Here is a 9,716-nt window from a genome sequence, read left to right on the forward strand (position 1 = left end):
ATTTATTTATTAAAAAAAATGTCATTAAGATAAACGTTGATGCAAAATCAGGGGTTGGACGTTACAAATATTTCATATACACTAAAGTGAACAAAATTCACCACTACATGTTACCTAGAATGGTCTACTCCCTAAATTTTTGGCTTAGATTCCTTCAAAATCCTTCGTCAATGGTACAATTTTTATCGACCCCTCTAAAGCAATACCGAACAATCTACAACACGTGCAATCGGTTAAAGTTTTACTTGATACTCGGTTTAATCCCTTTTAGCACCGAATTACTGACAGAAGTTGATTCTGATGAAGACAGGCGAAGATAACGAGAAGTCATCAACGAAAGGTGAAGATAACTAACAGTGATCAATCACATAACTCCTATAAGCAATACACATTAGATAGCTTGGCAAACACGGACCCCTGGATATACCAGAGGTCGGATCAAATGCCTAGGAAAAGTAAGCATCCTCTGTCGACCGGTTACACCCGCCGTGAGAATCTCAAGTCATGTAAAGAAGACCCAAAAGATACACCAGAGATGGGAACATGTGTTAAGGAGGAGTAACGTTCCCTTTTGGCCGGTTACTAGTCATCGTAAATCACTACCCTGATCAGGTAAATAGAGTACCCCCCATTTAAAATCAGTATGTAATGACTATTTCAGCAATGGATATTAAACACGTTATAGAGCATTCGACCAAAACAGGTTATCTTTGCAAAAAATAAAAGACAATCATAACTGCCAGATATTTTGCGAAACGCTGATATCATATGATGACATTCAAAACCATGAAGCATCAATTTATTTTTCAGCATCCAACAAAGGTTCAAAGATTTATCATATGCAGAACATCCTCTCACGTATCGAATCTGTTGAAAAACAGAAACAACTTAAGAAATGAATATGATAAGAAATGTAAATATCAAAATAGTGAGTCAGAACGCACCAATGGTAAACACGTGTTTGATAACATGTATATTACACAAGATTGTTCCAACTCTATACTTTCAAACACCTGTTATATCATTGATACCGTAGACGTTTCCTTGATTGAGTAATATGGAACCTGTTATGTCAACCAATAACCCTCCTAAATGTTAACTTGTATAATCGTAACGTCTGTATCTGTTTCGAAACAAAAAGCAGTTGACTGTGTTTCAAACGAAAACTTAATGGAAAAGATCAATTGATAATGAAAAAAGTAGGTTAGTCAAGGAGAAAGTTGGAAATCGACATGTAGTAGTTTAGCATGTTAATATTTAGTGCAGGAACGTGTAAGTATAAGTGGAGTTTTCTTATCGTAAAGCTTTTGTACACGGCATAACGTCACGTTTGATGTCTTGAAAGCTAAACAACGATGAAAACATTTGTAGTTGGTGCAAATTCTTCCATCGAAAGCGCAATTGAAATTATTACAGATTAGATAGTGGATGTTAATATATGCATTATATTTTTAACAGTGATGTACTGTTAATGAAAGTCAAAATTGAAACCAAATATCTGTTGATACAGTTTTCCCTTATCATATTCCAGATTATTTGACCTTTTTCCCAAAAGCGGATCCCATGGTCTATTGGAAAATATTCGTGAAACAAACAATAATTGCACTTTTTGTTTCCTTTGTATGTTGTTTTGCGTCCTTTTCGAAAATGTCCCCTACTGCAAGTAAGCCGTCATCTGTAAGTGAAATACCAGAACGTTTCACATAAACAGTAGGGATCATTATTGTACCAACTCCTACCGTTACACGGAACCTCTACTTTAAGATTACATGTTCAGTCTTGATATTTGCCCTCAAAATCATTATTATCATCTTGATCCCAAGACTAGTCTCTGTGTAAAAGGGCACTGGTTACATTTGCTGTTTTGTTCCCAAAATAGATAGGTAGCATAAAACAAGATAACAAACTGTGACTGATCTCAAACTCTATAACGATGCGAAATTAAAAGCAAGGCTAACACAGATACATTGGCACACCAAAGGGGAAATCAGGTGCCTCACCTGAGCAGCTGTTCCATCCACCATGAGCCCTACATCATAATCGCATGACAAATTAGTGTGTGAAATAATTTGACACCTGTTAATATCTGTTTTGAGAATGGAGTCCTTTTGACCTAGGACTTTCTAATTCTCAAATCAATAGGTTAATTGTACCGATATATGTTCAGACAGACAACCTGATTCTACTATACCCTAATTACTTCGTCGCATGGTTTCATAAATGCTTATAATTATTTTGTTTTAAAGTATGCAAATATAAAGCGTTGTAGGTACATACATGTATATTTATATATGAAGATGATTTTATTTCGACATTTTCGTTATTAGAGATTTAAGTGGTATAGACACTTACATGTAGATTAAAGAACAACGATCTATGATTTCGACGGATCCAATTCTTATTCTTTACAGTAGTGATATATGCATGAACAAAACTTGTAGTACTATTTTCTTTGTTTGCAAGGCTTAATATTACAATGGTATTTTAAACAAACTTGGCATTATTTCCATTTTTGGTAATCATACTTATACTACAACTGCCCTTTCAAAAGATGAAATTCTTCATAACCATGCTTCACTTTTAGACACATTTAATATTCCAGGCAATTGGTCTGATGGATAGGAGTAACCGTACCTATATTGGATTCTTAAATTTCATAAAAAACCCTTACAGAAATACACGGCTGGATCCAGTAAGTGCTGTACTAAGCCCCTATCTTTGCTCCTCACGAAAATAGCTGTGACGGAGAAACTTCAAACTTACTGTGCGACTGCATATGCCCGAAGTAGTGTAAATCAAAACATACTAAAGAACTTTTAGTGAATAACAAAACATGTTGATTTTTCTCAAATCAAAAGCATGAAAACGTATGACTTTTCAAGATTTTACACAACTATTCCTCACGATGCATTAAAGATTATACTTTTGACATCATATACAATTGTTTCCAGAATAGAAATGGAACACGGAAGCATTCATATTAAGTGATCAGTCATCAAAAAATTACTTTGTCAAACAAAACACTGATTCCATGCACAGGTACTGTACTCTAAAATTGAAATTAAAATATGCTAGAGTTCCTTATTGACGATATTTTCGTGGTCTTTGTTGCTCCCGTTTTCCAAAAGTCCGTTGGAATTCCCATGGGCACAAGTTGTGCTCCTTTGTTAGTGCCTTTGCTAGTTGACCTGTTTGATAATCTCTTGCCGTGGCCTTCAATTCGACATTTAAATATAACGACGACGTTTCATCTATTAGAAAATATATTTATTTCATATTTTCGTGAACTTGAAATAAAAGACACCACATAGTCGCTCACTTCTGCTTCATACTTAGATATTTTATCGAAAATAGATATTAACGACAATCTAACAACTCACCTATATGACAAACTTGTTGCCCTCAGCTTCTTCATCCTCAGCTCCCCATATTTATGCAACAACATTCCATTATCATCTGCATATGGTGTGTATATCTCTCAATTGATTCGATACGCAAGAGCTTGGAATGCTTATAATCAGTTTTTAGATTGAGGCAGGCTACTGCGAAACATGTTGATGGTGCTGGGTTTTTAACACACTCTGGTTTACAGCCAGTATTTCGCAAATTATATGGTTGCTATAACGATTTAGTTTGTCAGTACAACCTATCATTGGTCAAATGCTATCTGACATCTTTCATACCGAAAGTTAGGCCGTTCTTGGCACACTGATTTTAACTACGGATAACCTCGTTTGCCTGATCAAGATATGTGACCGATGGATACGGGTTGCTTACTCCTAGAGTGTTTGCCCAACTCTATTTTACATCGCTTATAGGAGTTATGAGATTGATCACTATTTGTTATTTTCATCTTTCATACATAACATTGATCACTGTAACAAACTGTTGTAGGTATGGAGAACATTAGGAGACATTCCTGCCCTGTACATAGTTTCGACATTTCGTGCTTTGTGAGATTGTCTTGATGGTATGACCTTCATTTTATTTTAAATCTTCAAATTACTGATATTTTTTTCCAGTGATCAATTTATATGAATTGACTGAAAATTGAACTTAAACCGAATTTAAGGCGTGTAGCGGCGTAGTAGTATGCTTCCATCAAAATTTTCATTTCATATTTCAATCACAAAGTAGCATTATTATTTTAAAGAGATATTTTGTCATTAATATCCTGTTAAGTAGCAGTCCACGTAAGAATCATGCAGAATGAAAAATAAGTGGCACAGCTATAAATTTAAAATCTCTTGAAAAAATGGCTAACTTTGAAGAAAATCATGTTTTGTACTTGATCCAACAAAAAGTTTTACCTTGGATACTTCTTAAGATTTTTAGTCGGCAGAAATGATATTCGGTTTCAAAAATATTTTCCTGTTGTATTCTTTATAAAGAGCACTAATGAAAATGATCATGAAAATTAATTATCGGGTACTCTGCCATTAAAGATTAATAGATACATAAAGTCAATTGTATAGACAGTGAACGAAATAACAAACATCATTTGGAAACATGTTTACAAATTAGTTACAGATTTTTAAAATGTAAGTACGATCTAGCAGATTGACAATTTTATTATCTCCCTTTGCTGACTCTTTCGCGTTGAAGATACGATTGTTTTGGAAAACATGACAACATGTCATACGAGTTGGCGGTTTGAAGACAGACGATGCCGTTTTGTAGCTTTTCTTTATAGACAAATACTCCATGTGAAGAGGTTTCAAATTCGGTTTATGTGATTGACTGTAATAAATCAGTAGTTAGACATTTGTGCTCCTTAAACAAATCATATTGCGGGAAATTCAAGACGGGAGGCCTGTTTCTACTTTCAAATCACACGTTGGAATTTTTCGGTTGCTTCATATTATCGGAGTTCTTTGGAGTGGACGAGGAATACTACACGTATTTTCCCCAGATCACTCGGTCAGTTGTACTGGATGTAAGAACCGGATATGGGCACATATCATTAACATTCGGGATTAGCGACATGTTTGTGGAGAAATGCGTAACTGGCTATAGTCAATATGGGTGGCGGTGCAGGTAAGTTTATATAAATAAATCATAAATATATTAATTACTTAAGCTAATTTATTAAAGACTTAAGCTAATTTCATACATTATTTTAGTTATTATTTTGCTTTGGACCATGAATAATCTATCGACTAATGAATAATTTTTATCACATCAAATATGAAAGACCTCAAGTATCTGTTTCAGTTAATTTTGTGTAAGATGAACAACTTCAAACATAATTTGTAATCAATTAAATATTTCCTATCAGCAAAAATGTATCGGATGTAAGGTAAAGATAACGAACAGTGATGTAATGATTTAACCAAAAATCTGTATAGCTTACATGATCACAATTTTTCCGTAATCATAATGTCTGTTATACTTATTGTCTACATATTTTGGTAACTTGTAAACTTGATAGTAAGTCAGTTGAATTATTGACACCTCTACAGGTATCAAGATCATTGCCATCTCCACAAGTTGATAGTTGGCAGTTCAGCTACATTAAATGAAATATATTTACTTAAATTCCAGCTATACAAGGAATCTATTCACTGAAACTCCAAGAAGATTCCATGACTTGCTTGGCATACAACAAACAACAGATTATGGACATGATTCCTGGAATTAGAACGTGAATGGGTCAGACTTGAGTACATGAAAAGTCATGTGGCAATTTTAAAGGTATACATCATGATATATGTTTTGTATGTATAAAAATGGTTGTCATTGTAAATATACACATGCATATATTTACATGTAATATATGTATTGTTCAGGTTGTTATGTTGTCCTGTATATGTGAGTTCGAATATTGGTTAAGTTTGCACCTGTCAGCCACATCCCTTGCTTGTTTGACAACAAACTTGGTATACTGATAAACTACAGAGCAAATTATCCTTTTTACCTCACCTGACGTGAGCATTTAATTTATCTTTTGTCTGTCTGTCCGTCTGTTGGTCTGCTTGTAGACTTTTCAAAATTTCATCTTTTCTAGAACCACTGAGCCAATTCAGGGGATTCAAGCGTGTTCAAATCAAATGAAGGGTCATGCTCTTTTCAAGGGGGAGATAATCAAGAAATATGGAATCATTCAAATTCACTGGGATCAATTTGTGGATTATCCAGATTCTACAGTTCCACTGAGATCTAATATCGTGAATACGGTTTCTGTAGTGAACTTATTCGGAATTATAAAATCCGCCCTTTCTCTATGCGAAGAACTTATCCGGAATTATAAGATCTGTCCTTTCTGATGGTGTATTATTGCGGGGAACTTGCTTCCGGTACCAGAAAATCGTGCATCATATTGTTGTGAGACATTTAGAACTGTGAGTGAATGGACTGCTATGAATGGACTCCTATTAGACCCGTCAATGTGTAAGTTTGTGTCCAGTAGTAGTGTATTATTATTATATCATTAATTACATTTGTGTAGAACCTTGTGTATTTATTTAAAAGGTTGAAATCAATAAATGATTATGATTACTACTTGACGGTGTTCTGACTGCAACAGTTTCTGTAGATTGAAACATTTCATAAATTGTGTATTTCATTGTGATTTGAAAGATGAGGGATAAACGTAGCCCACAATTTATGTAAACTGAATCCCCATTAAAGCTAATGTCCACAGTAATAAAAAAACAAAGATAGGGGAGGTTCTTTTTTTAAATCTTCTCAAAAACACAGGGCCAGAAAAGTTAAAATTGACATGAAAGATTAATTAATATAGTGTACATTTGATCACCATAGGGGATCAAGGTATGCTTGAAATTTTTAATACATCTTTTTAAAAACAGGGCTACTACTGGTAGTAGGGTTAAACTCTTAGATATTGCACATTTAAGGTTGTTCAAATTGTGGCTCTGGAAAGTAGGGTATGACACAATAATTGATTGAAGTTGTATTTGGGTATATGTATGGAGCATCTTTAAAACTATTCATCTCAATAACAGATGGCCATGATTAGGCTAGCCCTATCAATATGCATACATGGACAGGTTTTCATTAGACTATTCAGAAAACTGATTGAAAAAAATGTTTAAGACAGTGTAAGTGTCACAGAGCCACACTAAATCATATCAGAATGCAAACATTCCCAAGTTCTATTGAAGTTTTTTTCCCTCCAAATAATGAACCCTTTGTTTATGGTTACTTAGTGAATCAAACTTTACATTTATAGGACATGTATGCTTGAAAAAAGATCTTTAAAAACAATATTTTCTCAATAACAGCAAGGTCATGTTAGTCAAATCGGTATTGAGGGCATCCCCATGTTGTGTGAATTAAAGTAGGTTATATCGCGACATTTTGGGCTAGGTTTGGGCCGCAAAATAGGGTTAAAAATTTTCATGGGAATAAAGATTGGAAACAAATCTTTTGAAAATCACTACAGCAGGTCCAAGATGACTCAAGTGAGCAATGCGACCCATGAGCCTCTTGTTGGTATTTGATGCCAAAGATCAAAGACAAAGGTAGAAACATTGCTCAATGTCTTTAGACCCCTTTGTTTGACATCAAATGATGAGTTGTAATTAATTTTGAAATATGTTCTATATTTTCTTCTTCTTCAAAATAGATGTTGTACTTCAGGAATAGGAGAGGCGTATTTGTTGGAAGATGGATAAAAAAAATTGGAGCATGCACTAGACTTCCTTAAATCCTACTTTTTTTTATCAGGTACACAATCATTATCAACCATGTCAAATTATGTATTCATCAAATGGATATGATTAACATTCATTGAAATGACTCAGTGACACAATGCACGCTGAAAAATACATCCCATGATTACCCAATGTAAAATAAATTTTTGATAGCAACTGACATACATTTATGGAAAATATCTGTTTGAATGAATAGGCATGATTGACATTGTGCAAAAAAAAATTAAAAGCAATGTCTCTTATCCATCATCCAGAAATTTGATCACATGGTATACTAAAGTAAATGACGAAACTATTTTCAGGTAGCATCACTGAGTACAAAAGAAATGCGTCTTCACAAGTAATCGATACTGCCTGTCATTCAACCATCGTATCAGATAATAACAAGATTTCCCAGTTCGAGGACTAGTAAAAGGAAAATTTACTTGTAGCAAAATTGTACCTAAAGACAGACTAATGCATTAATGTAGAATAATTTCAAAGATGTAGAATACACACACTCACACAGAGAGAGAGAGAGAGAGAGAGAGAGAGAGAGATAGAGAGAGAGTATCATGGTGATATATTCAAACTCAATGTCTTCAATGAGTCCGGCATGTCAGTAGGGAATCATGATTCATATGGTGATATATTTCAATTATCCTCTCATTGCAGTGCAATTACATTGTACAAATAATAATTTTAAGTGTTGCTAGGGAAAGTGGTCGCTATGGTGATATGTGTAAACATATTGCCGTCCATGGGTCCAAGATGTCAGTAAAGAAATACATGTTGATATATTTGTATTACATTCTCATTTGAAGGCAACTGGATTGACACTTTGAAATTTTATGCTTGTTGCTAGGGAAAATTCATTGCTATGATGATATAGTTAAACCTGATAACTTCATTGGATTCAACATATCAGTAGAAAATCATATATTGGTATATTTGCATTAGGTTCTCATTCCAGTGCAATCCAATCATACAACTTGAAATTTTTTGTGCGTTGCTAAGGATAATCAGTTGCTATGGTGATATGGTTTAAGTCAGATGTCTCCAATAGGTATGAAATGTCAGTAAACTAAAGTGAACCCTGATGATTTGTATTTATTTTTAGTTAATAGAATCATTTTAATGCATATATTGCACATATGCTTGTTTTATGGTGTTGGAAATTGGTCTGAAAGAGTTGCCTAGCAACCGTTACTATGTGCTTATCCGACTCTTTTGATTTTTATTTTGAATACACTTAGTATTGATTGTTTAGAAAATATGTATCAAAATTTGGCACTTTTCGGATAATTAAATTAATATGTATTTAAAATACCTTAAAATTGTCGAATTTACAGAAAATTAATAAATATTAAAACAATACCTATTCCAAAGTCCTCTACAGATACCATATAACGGTATTTAATTTTATTGTACATTTTTATATTGAGGTAACCTTTACCTCCCCCAAATAAATTATCATTATGTTTGAAAAATTGTTTTTTTCATTTTTATACTAATTTTAAGAAGTGTCTTTCTGCACTTTACAAAACCCTATACACTGGTTGCTATGGATACACAAATGTTTCATTTTCCATAGCAACCATTGATGCACAATGTATTTACTCTGCATGTCTTCATATATCATTATTATGAAGAGTTATGGAAAGTTACATGAAAATCCAAGATTATCAGTGTGCCACCTTCTGCATGAGTTACATGGACTGCTACTTAATTGGTTTTCATAACATTATAGAAAATTATTTAATATCATAATGTATTTTTGTTTTTAGTGTGGTTTAACATTTGTTTTTCAACCAATCAGAATCGATATTCCATTATCAATGTAATAAATATTAATCAATGCAGGTATGCTGAAGTTTGAAACAATAACGTAGACACGATATCTAATAGCTCTCTGTAATGTTGACATTAATGAAATAAATCTTATTCACATTCCCCACTTCCATAGCTCCTAGGCTGAGATATGTTAAATTTTCACTTCTTTTTAATTCAATGGGAGCATATCTTCAATTTGGACAAGATATGACAATCGCACTTAAACTT

This window comes from Ostrea edulis, chromosome 2, assembly GCF_947568905.1.
Source record: "Ostrea edulis chromosome 2, xbOstEdul1.1, whole genome shotgun sequence".
Taxonomy (NCBI): domain Eukaryota; kingdom Metazoa; phylum Mollusca; class Bivalvia; order Ostreida; family Ostreidae; genus Ostrea; species Ostrea edulis.